This window comes from Leucoraja erinacea, chromosome 17, assembly GCF_028641065.1.
Source record: "Leucoraja erinacea ecotype New England chromosome 17, Leri_hhj_1, whole genome shotgun sequence".
Lineage (NCBI taxonomy): Eukaryota > Metazoa > Chordata > Chondrichthyes > Rajiformes > Rajidae > Leucoraja > Leucoraja erinaceus.
In genome coordinates, this window is record NC_073393.1 from 14513078 (window position 1) to 14527712 (window position 14635).

The window sequence follows — 14635 nt, forward strand, 5'->3', positions numbered from 1 at the left end:
GAGAGTTGTTCATGTTGTGAGAAGGTGACAGATGTAAACAGATGGCAAGAGGAGCCTGGACATGATGCCAGCAGCATCATCTGTCTCAATGACTGCTAGATAACATTTTAGTGAGGAATAAGTCCCTTTCGAATTCAGTAGGTTATTTTAGATAAATGAATTATTTCCACCACTGGGCAAAGTAAACAGGAAAAACGGTTTTGCCTGTGGCATATCCTTTGGGCAACCAGAGGTAACTGAGTGATTCATTGCAAAGGCTCCTCATTCCATATTGTCTGGTCAGGCACGAAACAACTCCAATGAGGGCACAAATGAAACCTGGCAGCTGAGCCACACAATAGTGTTATAACATTAATGGCCGCAGAACCTAATTGAGTCATATACAGAATGTCACAACCCCCAGAATAAACAGTGCACTAACATACATATTCATTACAGTCACTGCACACAGCTCATGTTGATGTAGGGACAGATGTTTAAAAGTAAAAAAAATGGAACAGGTTCAAGAGTAGAACATGTGGCCACCCAATTCCAGATGATAGACCATTCTGTTTCAACAACATTTACATGCCTTGGTTCTGCAAACCTTAATACTACCTCATTTTTCCCAAAAATAACATAGAACCTTAGATTCAATCGCTCCATGCATTCTTAATTCAATTGGTGTACATATCTCTAACTTAATTAATTTACAGATTTCTACTTCAATGCATACCATATAGAAACGCAGATTGAGTTTCAAACTGATTCAGGTCGACATTGGTTCTCACCAAGCAGCGAATTACAGAAGGCAATCGACTGGTTCTCATTAGTTGATACATAGAAACATAGAAAATAGGTGCAGGAGTAGGCCATTCGGCTCTTCGAGCCTGCACCGCCATTCAATATGATCATGGCTGATCATCCAACTCAGTATCCCTAACCATACTAACAGGATACATGGGGAGTATCACAGGCAGATGCTGAGCAAACAGTCATTCATGTTTCTAAACAACCTGGTGAATATTCAAGCCAAGTTACATATTTAAAGCTACATTTAAAAAAATGTAGTCTAACTCCTTTCAGGGTAGTCTTGGCAAGTATTAAACTCATAACTAGCATAACTAAAATGACACTCTTGTCACTATCAAGATTCAAGTTGGCAGGAACTAGCTGTGCACAAATTAGAAGTCACGCTTTTTACATTTCAATAGTACTACACTTGAAAACTGCTTCATTGGCTATAAGATGCTCATGACATCCAGAGATAGTGAGAGGCACTATATAATAAGTATGGACATGGTGGCTTGAAAGACATGTTTCTGCACTATTTAGAAGAGTACAACACAGGAACAGGCCCTTCAGCCCACAATGTCTATGAATTGCAAGGATAGATTTTGGTCACCACAGTTAAACATGATTAGAGTGCCCACTGCTGAATATTCTCACCTCCATTTGTTTGATTCTATTGTGGAACACTAACAAACAGAGACAACCTTATCCAAGATAGACACAAAATGCTGGAATAACTCAGCGGGACAGGCAGCATCTCTATATAGGAGGGGTGGCGTTTCAGATCGAGACCTGACCCGCTGAGTTACTCCAGCATTTTATGTCAACCTTATCCAAATTGGTCTTTCCTCTCGCATCAGTGCTGTGGAGTGGTTGTTATCGAGACTTTCATAGGCAGCATATTGGCTCAGCTGGTAGAGCTGCTGCCTCACAGTGCCAGAGACCCGGGTTTGATCCTGACCTTGGATGCTGTCTGGGTAAAGTTGGCGCATTCTCCCTGTGATCGCGTGGGTTTCCTCCGGGTGCTGCAGTTTCCTCACACATCCCAAAGACGTTGGCGTATGTCGTTAATTTGTAAATTGCCCCATGGTGTAGGGAGTAGCTGAGAAAATGGGATAATATAGAACCAGGAAACAGTCCCTTTGGCCCAACTCATCCATGCCGACCTAGATGCCGGATCTAAACTAGTCTAATTTGTCTTTTGTTTGGTCAATATCCTTCTTTGCTTTTCCTATCCATGTACCTGTCCAAGTTTCTTTTAAATGCTGCCTCAAGCTAGGTCCTGTGAAATTATCTGCTTGGGTAGCCACAGCAATGCTGATTGGCAGGAAATAAGATAGATGCTGGATTATCCTCCAGCACCCAGATCCTACTCTCAGGAAAGCCAATCGTATGTCTGCTTCAGTAGCTGTTGGTACAGACGCATCCGAGATTGGCTGGGCAGGTGGCATTCCACTACTGTCAGTGGTGGTGAATATTCAACAGGTCCAGTGCTCACCCTGATGATTCATACAGCAACTGCACTCAAACATTACCTTTGATCCTACAGCCTCCAATGATCCTTCTAGCTCATTGCTTCCTCCTTCATCAGATATAACAACTCACTCATTCCTCTGTACTTGCCCTCACAATGGTCAGACTCTCACCATAATTATATTCAGACACACCTTAGATATAATTTAGATAGATTAGATTAGATTAGATTAGATTAGATTAGATTAGATATAATTTAATTGCCACACAACCAACGTCGGTGGAATTTGGGTCGCCAGCAGCGGGACAGTAATAAAGAACACACAACCACAATAAAAATGTTACACAAACATCCACCACAGCATTCATCACTGTGGTGGAAGACACAGAAATTGGCCAGTCCTCCTCCATTTTCCCCCGTGATCGGGACCTCCACCCTCCACAGCCGTTGCTGCAGGCATCCAGATGGTAAGGGACAAAGTCAAAGTCAAGGCGAGTCCAGGATCGACTCTTCCCAACCAGAGACCACGGCTTCAGGCTGGTGTAGGCCGCAGGCCGGAGGTCAAAGTTTTAAAGTACCTGCCGTGCCGCAGCCGGAAGCACCGCAGTCTGCAGGGCCGTCTTGCACAGATACATCTCACACAGCACACTTTACAAACACATTTATGAGTATTGTAAGTATGGCTGTCCGTAATAATACTGTAATATTATATTGACACTCGGGCATGTTTCTCTTTGCACTACCTGTTGTACTTGTGCTTGGTTTAGTGCAATTGTGTATAATATGATTTGACTAGCTAGCACGCAAACAGACTTTTTCACCATATCTTGGTCTATGTGACAATAATTAAACAATACATATACACATGATGGGACAAGTTAAGAGCAGATCAGGCAGCACTTACGGAAGAAATGATCAGACAGCATATGATCAAGCTTTTAAATCAAGCACCTTTAACTCCAGTATAATTAGCTCACTTTCCTTGTCTCAATGTTTTACTACCACACTGGACAAAGAAACTCATAAACAATTAGGTGATTGATTTAAATTGATTTTTGTTTGATCATCATTTATTCAGGTTGAATGGTTTATCTTGTAATGAGACTAAAGGGAGTTTACATAGATTTGATGGGCCAAACGGCCTCCTTCAATGTTGTGCCAAAAATAAGCTATCAAAATGAAGAAATGTACTAGTTAGTTTTGGTTCAGTTCTAAATACTTTGATTTTGCACCTGAGTCATAGTGGGTGGCAAAAAGTTATACATTGAGGGCTTCAGGGTGTGACTTTGCAGATATGGCTGGTTTCTGTAGTTAGCCGAAGAGGTGAACCCTACACAAAGACTGCAGAAATAACAAAGGAAACCAGACACAGAAAACAGCAAGGAAATGCTGCAGTGTGGGTTTGACACAAAACACAACATCACACAGCATACAAACAGCAAACTGCACACAAACAAACAGCACGGAGACAGTTTGTGCTGGTATCACATAATGTATGATGCACACAGAGCATACTACACACCGACATTTCACTTTGTGGAGATAATTCATGTTGTATAGTGCACACATGCCCTGTACAGTCACTGCTTTGTGTATTAACCTACATTATATCATGCACAGAAAACACGACACACAAAGCACTCTACACACAGACAAAGCAGGAACAAAGGAACAGGTTTACTCAGTGTAGTCTGTGCTACCCATTGTTGAAATCATGTTGATCTGTAAGTTAACTTCACACAAGCCTCAATTTCCTTTGATCCCTTGGTAACTTTGCTTAACTATATATCTATCTAACTAAGGTTTATAATTCAGAGCTGGAATCATCTGCTGTTTGTGGAGAGTGCTTTTGTAAGTATACATGTCGCTTATTATCACTCTAGAAAATCCTGCTCCTCGAATCCCTAGTCAGCGAAAATAATTCCTATTCATCTATTTGTCATTCTATCTATCTATCTATCTATCTATCTATCTATCTATCTATCTATCTATCTATCTATCTATCTATCTATCTATCTATCTATCTATCTATCTATCTATAACTAAAACTCTGATCTTATTATCTTCCGGTTTGACGGTCTTTCTATTTGCGCAAAAATGGTTCGCGATAGCGCTACGATTTTTCGCCAGTTCACTCACCGTTCTCCGGTGCTGCGAGTGCGGCAAGTTTCGTTCCAATCGTATGAATCTGGTAAAAGTTAGCGAGGTTTAAAAATCTTTAAAACCCCGCGTGCGCAGATCGATCTCTTCTCATGCATGTCGGCGCAGCACGGATTAGTCTCTTCCCCTGTCACTCCCCGGGATGGTCCGCCCCTTCCTGCGCCATCGCGTCTTTACTGGAGCTGAGAATGGCCAGCGGATGTTTCCAACCGGACTTTCGGAGGGACTTGAAACAGCCCCGCCCGAAGCAGCAGCCCAACCCCAAGCAGCAGCCCAGCGTCGGAGACCCAACCCAGCCCAGCCCAGTCGGAGACTCAGCCCAGCCCAGAGTCGGAGACCCAGCCCAGCCCAGCTGAAGATGGGAGACCTAGCCCAGCCCAGAGTCAAGAGACCCAGCCCAGCCTGGGGTCGGAGATGTCGCCGATGTCGCCAAACGGAAAGCGGAGACTCTGATCCCAGCGGAGGAAAATGACCAGCGACCAGCGCTCGCTGTGAGTCCCCATCGCACCACCAACTCCAGTCACTACCCCTCTGGTCCCCCTTGCTGGCTCCTCCCCCCTCGCCCGTGGCTCTTCCCCCGTCTTTTCTCTGAACTCACTCCCCGCCCGCCCAAACACCCGCCACCCCCACACACACCACTCCGCCCACAAACCCCTGCCCCCACAACCCTCCCCCCATGCGCACCCATGCCCCCCCCCCCCCCCCCCCCCCCCCACACACCCCGCCGCCCAATCACCCCCCACACATCCCCCGCCTCCACAACCCCCCCCCCCCCCTTCTCTCTCTAGGCTTGTTACTTCGATGCATCCTTTACTGCCCAAACATAACTTTTCACTTCCTTATTTGAAGCCGGATCCTAAGTAATGAAATGGTGATTTAATCAACTTCCCTTCATAAACAGATCAAAGTGTGGACCATTATCTGACACACTTTCTTCTAGCTTTGATAAAGGCTGATCTAAGTTTTTTTATTGCGCATTCTGTAACGAGGAAATGGGCCCACATGCTTCACTGGTCAAAGGGCTGTGGATTCATTCCCACAGGTTGTCCACACACTTGACAGGTCAGCATCGGTCCCTCTCCACTTAACATGTTCTTGTACACTTCCTTCAAATATGTGTTAACTTTCCATTGTGGTTATAGGGACATCGTCTTTTAATGTCTACAGAATATAAACTTCTAAAACTTTCTGGCTTCTGCATTATGTAAAAAACTGCTCAGTAATAATATCAACGCTGCAATTTTTGGGAGTAGCAAGCCTTGGTCAGAGACTATATCATTTAGTCATAATTATATTGAATCAATCCTCAAACTACATACTTCCATAATTAATTTACAAGTAATACTCAGTTTGAGATTACAAGGACAGCTACAATAAGGAACACTGTTGTCTGTGAAGGGAGCAGGCTACCAATCTACATCAAGAGGCCACAATAACCCTCAACACTGGAAATAATCTTCTTTATTCTCCTGCACCATCGATAACATCTTCTTTGGCCTATTTGATCGATAGATACATGTGAAAATAAATCTCTAAAAATATTAATCAGGCAGATTAAAGTGACAAACCTTTGATAAATTCTTGTATGCAATGGTCAATTGTACACACACCTCGAGATAACTGGGATATGTTAATTGGATTACATTGAATCTCCAGCCACAACTACGCCTAGCGGAAGATGTGACATCCAATGATACTGAGAAACAGTATTTAAAGGGTTAGATACAAGAAACAGTCGTTAGATGTGAGACACACTGAGTTACCATATTTTGTATCTTTGTGAGATTGACGTGGGGAATAATCGTTAAAAAGGACCCTGACTGTCATCCCTGGAATAAGATTGGTGGTTACCACCATTGATGGTTCCTAACAAGCTATTTTGCCACTTAGCATTTCAAACATAGTCATTATCATATTTCTTTTGTCAATCAAAGACTTGCGGCACTTGTGCATCCAAAGAGCTAGTTATTGGTATGAGATAGAAAAGGACACAAAGTGCTTTTTGACTCAGCAGGTCAGGCAGCATCTCTGGAGAGCATGGATAGGTGATGTTTTAGGTCGAGATCCTTCTTCGGACTGATTGGTGGTGGGGGAAGGGGGGGTTGAGGAGAGGAAAGCTGGAAAAAGGGATAAACAAGGCAAAGGGTGGCAGGTAATAGTGAGGGGGATTTTTTGGCAGGCAGGTGAGTGGAACAAAGGCCAGTCATAAGGACAGTAGGTGTTCAACTTGTTTGAAGAGTTGTGGATTGTGAAGTCAGGGGGAGGAAAGTAGCAGGAGGATGGGGTGCGGGGTGGGGGTGAGGGGAGTAATGGATGGGAGTCCAGGTGAGCCCCAGGGGAAGGAGGGTGAGGGGGAAGAAAGGGGGGTACTAGTTAGAGGTTGTTTTAAATAGGAGAATTCAACATTCATACATTAGGGGTAGGAAGGAACTGCAGATTCCACGAAACGTGCAAAATTATGGTTAAGCTATGGTGCGACTGCACAGCACTGTTTTGGAGTTATGCCAAGAAATTCCAAGACCATGGTCTCAGAAGTTGACATTCCATCAATGGCCTTTTCCACACTCATGAATCAGGGTGGAAACTTCATTCCAGACACGTCAGCATGGGTGGGACAGCGGTGCTACTATGTAAAGAAGAATTTGACACTTCCACCCTGGGAGAAGGTTTCTGACTGTTTAACTTATCCATGCCTTTATAATTTTATTAATTTCTATCAGGTCTCCCTCAGCCTCCGATACTCTACAGAAAAAAAGTTTATCCAACTTTTCCGAGCTAATACCCTCTACTCCAGTCTTAGTAAACCCTTTGAGTACCCTCTCCAAAACCTCCACGACCTTCCAGTAAAGGGAGTACCAGAACTACACACAATACTCCAAATGCAGTGCAACCATAGTTTTATAAAGCTGCAACCTGGCATCCTGACTCTTATATTCACTGTCCCAACCAATGACAGCAAGCATATGATATGCCTTCTTTACCACTCTGTCTACTTGTGTTGCTATTCTCAAATGATGAGGATGTGAGGAGAAGAAAATGGCAATAATGTAAGATTAATGCAAATGGGTAGTTGATCATCACCCCAGATTTGTAGGCCAAAAATATTGATATTGATTTATTCTTGTTTCATGTGAAAAACGTTTTTTGTGTGCTATCCAGGCAAACCTTTCATACATGATTACAATCAAATCATGCAGAATAGAGCTGCAGGGAAGATGCAGATTAAAGAGTGCGATTGAGGGATCAGGTTAACATCTAAGCTTCTTCACATGTTCGAGCATGAGTTTTCATGCGAGTCCGTTCAACAGGACCATCCAATGCTTGTTGCTCCCTGCGGTGTATGTCAATGTTAAATCTCTTCAGGGATGTTCCAAGAGAATCTTTGAACCGCTTTTATCTGTCCATGACATGATTATTTGCCCTCAATCAGTTCTCCATGAAGTAGCTGCTTTGGCAACCTCCGAGACAGCTACCTCAGTAATCCTGGCATTGCAATGGGGAAATTCCAAGCAGGGAAACTGATTACCTTGTGGACTCGGTCAAGATGTGCAAGGTAAAGAGTGCGAAGAGAGAGAGGAGAGCCATTTGCAGAGAAGCTCATCACCCCAGTAACCCTGCCAGGTGCAGTTCAAGTTATTTTTAACTTGAGTCTGCAGGTTTGACACTCAGCAGTCAATGGGTTCAAGCTGGTTCTGACCTTCAGACAGACGGGAGAGATGCTGGAGGCTGTTTATAATAATAATAATAATAATAAGTTTTATTTTCGGGCGCCTTTCAAAGTCTCAAGGACACCTTACAAAAGTTAACAGAAGAGAAAAAAACATATAGTCGGAGAAAAATAAATAATAAGGACATCATCAATACACAAATTAAAGATAGAAATCGTTCCAAAGACACAAAATCAAAAAATCAAAAAACACAATTTGAAGAGAGAGCAGCGGCAGCTAAAGCACGCCAGCGTCCACTCTCCTTCCGACAGCCATCTTGGACACAGACTAACATGTTAACTTACACACAAAAAATCATCCCCCCACAGTGGATACCACTGTGGGGGAAGGCACAAAGTCCAGTCCCCATCCCCAGTTCACCCAAAGTCAGGCCTATTGAGGCCACCGCTATTGCCTCTACGGAGGCCCGATGTTCCTGGCCGTTCTGGCCGGGTGGTGTTGCCCCGGCGTCGGGAGAGTCCTCACAGCGGCTGGGCCACCTGGAACGGCCGCTTCCCAGGGGATTGTCGGCTTCCGAAGCCGACAGGGCCGCGCCGGGTTGGAGCTCCCAGGCTCCCGATGTTAAGGTCGGCGCAGCCCGCTCCGCTCCGCAGACCCGCAGCCCGGAGGTGTTGATCTTGGCGGTCACATCTCACCGGAGCTCCAGCGTGTCGATCCAGCGCGGCGACCCAGGCAAGGCATCGCCCGCTCCGCTCCACAATAGCGCTCCAGCACTGTGCCGCCACCGAAGCCGAGGTGCTGGGCGGTCCCCGCCAGGAAACGGCGCTCCACGCCCGCTGGTAGGCCACGAGGACGGGTCGACGGGCAGCCCAGAGAAAAAAGCTGCCTCACCGACCAGGTAGGGACATAGAAGTATAATTACCCCCTACCCCCCACATTAAAAGTCCATTTCTCCAACAAGAAAAACAAGACTTACTAAAAAAATGAATTAAACGGACGGCTGCTGGTTAGCAGCCATTCCCCAAGATGGCTCCTCCTCCTTTATAGTGCATTACAGCAAGCGTTCATATTGAAGGTAGTATAAATGATTCAGATGCACATGATTATTCAAGATGAAATCAAACTGCTGTTTCTGTTGGTTATCCTACTCACATGTAGCCGTTTTATAGCACATCCATGATTTGACTTCTCCGAACCATCTCTCATTGTTTCTCTAAATCTTTTGTGCTTTGAGGAGAAAAACCCAAGGTTCTCTAATGTCCCTATGGAACTGAAATCAAAGTATCACTGTAAAGGAAGTTCTTTGGAATGCACTTTGTGACCAGCAGCTGTGCATGTGCCGGTGCTGCTGTTGTAGCACTGTTGCAAAACTGATGGGCCAATGGTGTAGAAAGGAACTGCAGATGCTGATTTACACCGAAGATAGACACAAATTGCTGGAGTAACTCAGCGGGACAGGCAGCATCTCTGTATAGAAGGAATGGGTGACGTTTCAGGTTGAGACCCTGAAGAAGGTCTCAACCCGAAACGTCACCCATTCATTCCTGCTGAGTTACTCCAGCATTTTGTGTCTATCTTTGATAGGTCAATGGGTCTGATTCCATGCTGCATGGCTCCCTGACACATGTATGTGCTTCCATTCTTGTTTCTGCCATTTATGTTGTTGTTCTGTTGATGAAAATTCTGGCATATAAATTCCTCTGATGTTGTACGCTTTGTTTGAAGATGCCACATGTTCTGTATGTGTCTAGTGGTGGATCAATTGTGAAATGCAGTGTCCATTCATCTATTGGTGGGACCAGAAGTGTTTCTTTCTGTACTTTATGAAATAATTTGTGCATTTTAATGTCAACTAAGTATTGGAACATATTTAATATATCTTGCTCCTGTTATAATAATGATGCCAGGAAATCAATGTAATGACAGGAATGTGTAGTGGAGATTCTCATTTTCCAACCTTAGGAATATTTCACAAGTTTTACAAGTACAGGTACTATTGAGATATACAGTGGCTTGCAAAAGTATTCATACCCCTTGAACTTTTCCACATTTTGTCACGTTACAACCACAAACGTAAATGTATTTTATTGGGATTTTATGTGATAGACCAACACAAAGTGGCACATAATTGTGAAGTGGAAGGAAAATGATACATGGTTTTCAAATTTTTTTTACAAATAAAAAACTGAAAAATGTGGCGTGCAAAAGTATTCAGCCCCTTTACTCTGATACCCCTAAATAAAATCCAGTGCAACCAATTGCCTTCAGAAGTCACCTAATTAGTAAATAGAGTCCACTTGTGTGTAATCTAATCTCAGTATAAATACAGCTGTTCTGTGAAGGCCTCAGAGGTTTGTTAGAGAACGTTAGTGAACAAACAGCATTATGAAGCCCAAGGACAGGTCAGGGATAAAGTTGTGGAGAAGTCTAAAGCAGGGTTAGGTTATAAAAAAATATCCCAAGCTTTGAACATCTCACGGAGCACTGTTCAATCCATCATCCGAAAATGGAAAGAGTATGGCACAACTGCAAACCTACCAAGACATGGCCGTCCACCTAAACTGACAGGCCGGGCAAGGAGAGCATTGATCAGAGAAGCAGCCAAGAGGCCCATGGTAACTCTGGAGGAGCTGCAGAGATCCACAGCTCAGGGTGGGAGAATCTGTCCACAGGACAACTATTAGTCGTGCACTCCACAAATCGGGCCTTTATGGAAGAGTGGCAAGAAGAAAGCCACTGTTGAAAAAAAGCCATAAGAAGTCCCGTTTGCAGTTTGCCACAAGCCATGTGGAGGACACAGCAAACATGTGGAGGAAGGTGCTCTGGTCAGATGAGACCAAAATTGAAGTTTTTGGCCTAAATGCAAAACGCTATGTGTGGCGGAAAACTAACACTGCACATCACCCTGAACACACCATCCCCACTGTGAAACATGGTGGTGGCAGCATCATGCTGTGGGGATGCTTTTCTTCAGCAGGGACAGGGAAGCTGGTCAGAGTTGATGGGAAGATGGATGGAGCCAAATACAGGGCAATCTTGGAAGAAAACCTGTTAGAGTCTGCAAAAGACTTGAGACTGGGGCGGAGGTTCACCTTCCAACAGGACAACGACCCTAAACATACAGCCAGAGCTACAATGGAATGGTTTAGATCAAAGCATATTCATGTGTTAGAATGGCCCAGTCAAAGTCCAGACCTAAATCCAATTGAGAATCTCTGGCAAGACTTGAAAATTGCTGTTCACAAACGCTCTCCTTCCAATCTGACTGAGCTTGAGCTATTTTGCAAAGAAGAATGGGCAAAAATTTCAGTCTCTAGATGTGCAAAGCTGGAAGAGACATACCACAAAAGACTTGCAGCTGTAATTGCAGCGAAAGGTGGTTCTACAAAATATTGACTCAGGGGAGCTGAATACTTTTGCACACCACACTTTTCAGTTTTTTATTTGTAAAAAAATTTGAAAACCATGTATAATTTTCCTTCCACTTCACAATTATGCACCACTTTGTGTTGGTCTATCACATAAAATCCCAATAAAATACATTTACGTTTGTGGTTGTAACGTGACAAAATGTGGAAAAATTCAAGGGGTATGAAAACCTTTGCAAGCCACTGTAGTTACCATTGAAACACACAAAATAAAGAGATCTGACAAAGAGCAATAAAATAAACAATCATATTATCTGTATTGCCGAATAAATAATAGACAGAGCAGGGCTCGTCTGCCCTCCTTCAGAGAATGCTCTTGGAATTTTTGCTTCTATCTGGGAGGGCAGTGGAGGTTCAGGATAAATCCGAATACCAGGACATCCTGCAACTCCGGTTACTAGAACGAGGATTAAACCGGTGTTCTGGATTAAAACTGAGTATGCTGCTATTGAACCAGTACAAGTGGCTCCATTTGAAATGGACGACTTTTAGAAGTTTAAGAAGGAATGAAAAATCTTCAGCTTACCTGGATCAGCACTCGGTCCAGCTCCTTACATTGCGATGGGGAAACCTTTTTGCATGATCAGCCCAGCTGCACCACCTCAGCCTTCCTTCTCCACTCATCTATTGCCCCATCCACCTCCACTTTTCTCAGTGCTTCAGAAACAATATCAAGTAGAGCCTTTCCACCAACAGCATTCAGTTTAGTCTCTGCAGCGTCCAACCATGGGTTCCACTTATTTTCCCTGTGACCGAAGGTCAATGCGATTCAATGACCAAAAGTGAACGGATAATCCAAATCTTTTCGCGAATTTCACAAAGTGATAATATTCTTCTCTTACTGTGCAACAGTGGGTTCTCCTGTAGTGAAGCTGGAAATTATTGATTATCACTCTTCACTGATTATTAAACTTTGACTAAGCTACACACAGATTGACAAGTACCTGGTTTAGGGCAGTACAAGTGGCTGTTGAATTTTCCAGAGAACTGAAGTATTTATAATGGCGCCTAGTCGTGAAGTAGTACAGCCACAGTGAACAGGAGTCTGTTTTGACAACGAATGCACATTATTTTTATTTCCTGCTTTCCACGACACAGACGTTGTAGAGTCACCGCACAACCCATACTGGGCTGAGCTTCTGTGCACCCTTCCCCCACTGCAAACCTGAGCTCAGTTTTGACACCATTTCTTCATCACCACTGCAAATCCCGCAGCAGGGAAGTGGCAGCTGAGCGGCAGCATGTGGGCAGATGAATCGTGCACCTACAAATAAACCAATAACCGATCATTTGCAACAGTCAGGTATTAGGTAATACATCAACTTTACAATCAACCCTGAATTCATGGAACCCTGCCTAAATTGAAAGGAAATTATTTATTTATGAACCTTCACCATCCATTAACAACTTATTATAGGTGTTCTGTCTTTCTTGAAGCAAAATGGTTCTAGATGGGGCCAAATTTCATGGAGTCTTGGAGTCATAGAAATACTGAATGAAAACAGCTCCTTCTGCCCACCAAGTCTGTGTTGGCAATCAACCACCTCATTTACATGAATCCTACATTAATCTGATTGTTTTTCACCTTGCTCCTTTGGATGAACCTCAACAGCACATGCCAACAAGCTAATGGAGTGACCATTGCAGAAAAGCCTCATTATTGGTCCAACTGCATTTTTGTACACTCTCCAGAATGGGTACCTGACAAATGATCAGATAATGAAGGATGTAATGTCAGAACACGTTGGAACGAATAATAGGATTGAATTAAGTCAACATGGATTTACAAAAAGAAACTGACATTTGAACAATCTGCTTGGATTCTTTGAGGATATGACCAGTAGGATAGATAAAAGCAAACCAGTGGATGGTGATCGACAAAGTCCTACATAGACAACTGGTCAACAAGGTTAGAGTGTATAGAATCAACGGCAGTGTATAGAGGCAGTGGTACAGCTAATAATGCTGCTGATTGACAGCTTCAACAGCCTCGGTTTAATTCTGATCTCCAGTTCTATTTATGTATTCTTCCTAGTACAGAATGAGTTTCTTCCACATACTCCAATTTCTTCCAACATCCCAAAGATGTGTGGTTTGGTAGGTTAATTTGTCACTGTAAGTTGTCTCTAGTATGTAATTCAGTGGTAAAATCTAAAGGCAATTGATTGGAATGATGCTTGATGGTTAGTTTGAGCTTGGTGGTCTGAAGGGCCTCTTACTATGTTACATGACAGCAGAAAAGTGGTTAATGGATAAAATGCAAGTGGGAATAAATAGATCGTTCTTAGGTTGGGCAACATGATAAATGGGATACTGCAGGGCTGCATAGATTCACAAACTGTTTCAACAATTGACCAAATGTCAAGTAGGCAAGAAGAAGTCAAGATGTTTTGGGGAATAGGGATAAAATTAGTGATTGTGCAAGAACATATCAGATGGAATATAATATGGACTTAGCCCGTGACTTTCAGTCTGAACAAGGGTCTCGACTGGAAACGTCACCCATTCCTTCTCTCCAGAGATGCTGCCTGTCCCACTGAGTTACTCCAGCTTTTTGTGTCTATCTTTGGTTTAAACAGGATCTGCAGTTCATTCCTACATAATATCGAGAAATGTGAGGTAAGCCAATCTGGTAAATGCACAGAGAATCAGAATTCTACCGCTGTGTCACCGTGCCGTCCGTAATATTTGTGTGTGTGTGCACAATTTTTGATCCGCCGCATGGGTGCATATTTGCTCGTGTGTATATGAGCAACTGTACACAAGGTGCTTCTTGAGTGTGCCAATTCATGCGTGCCCATTGGTATTCTCATGTGAGCTGGAGTACAGCGTGCCTTTCTGGTCACTCAGCTACAGGAAGGGTATCATTAAGCTAGAAAGGGTGCAGAAATTATTCACAAGGGTGGAGTGGTTGTTATAAGGAGAGGCTGGAGAGACTGTGATGTTTTTCCCTGTAGCAATGGAGGCGGATGAGTGACCTTTTAGAGATGGATAAAATCATCAGTGGCATAGATAAAGTGAATAGTCATAGCTTTTTCACATGGTAAGGGAGACTAAAACTACAGAGCATATATTTAAGGTGAGAAGGACAATTTCTGTGTACAAAGTGTAGTGGGTATATAGAATGAGCAGCC

The 14635-nt window shown here is 43.5% G+C and overlaps 1 protein-coding gene across 4 annotated transcripts in view; it reads right to left on the reverse strand.

Annotated features, from left to right (window-relative positions):
* smpd3 (sphingomyelin phosphodiesterase 3) overlaps window positions 1-14635 on the reverse strand; it is a 166383-nt gene that overhangs the window by 77424 nt on the left and 74324 nt on the right. Inside the window, exon 1 of one of the 4 annotated variants that reach the window (XM_055648619.1) lies at window positions 12028-12701. The exons of 2 other annotated variants lie outside the window; for them this stretch is intronic. The gene's annotated coding sequence lies outside the window, so the exon portion shown is untranslated. Of the gene's footprint in view, window positions 1-12027; window positions 12703-14635 lie in introns of those variants that run through there. One more of the 4 variants, XM_055648615.1, reaches the window with a different exon arrangement.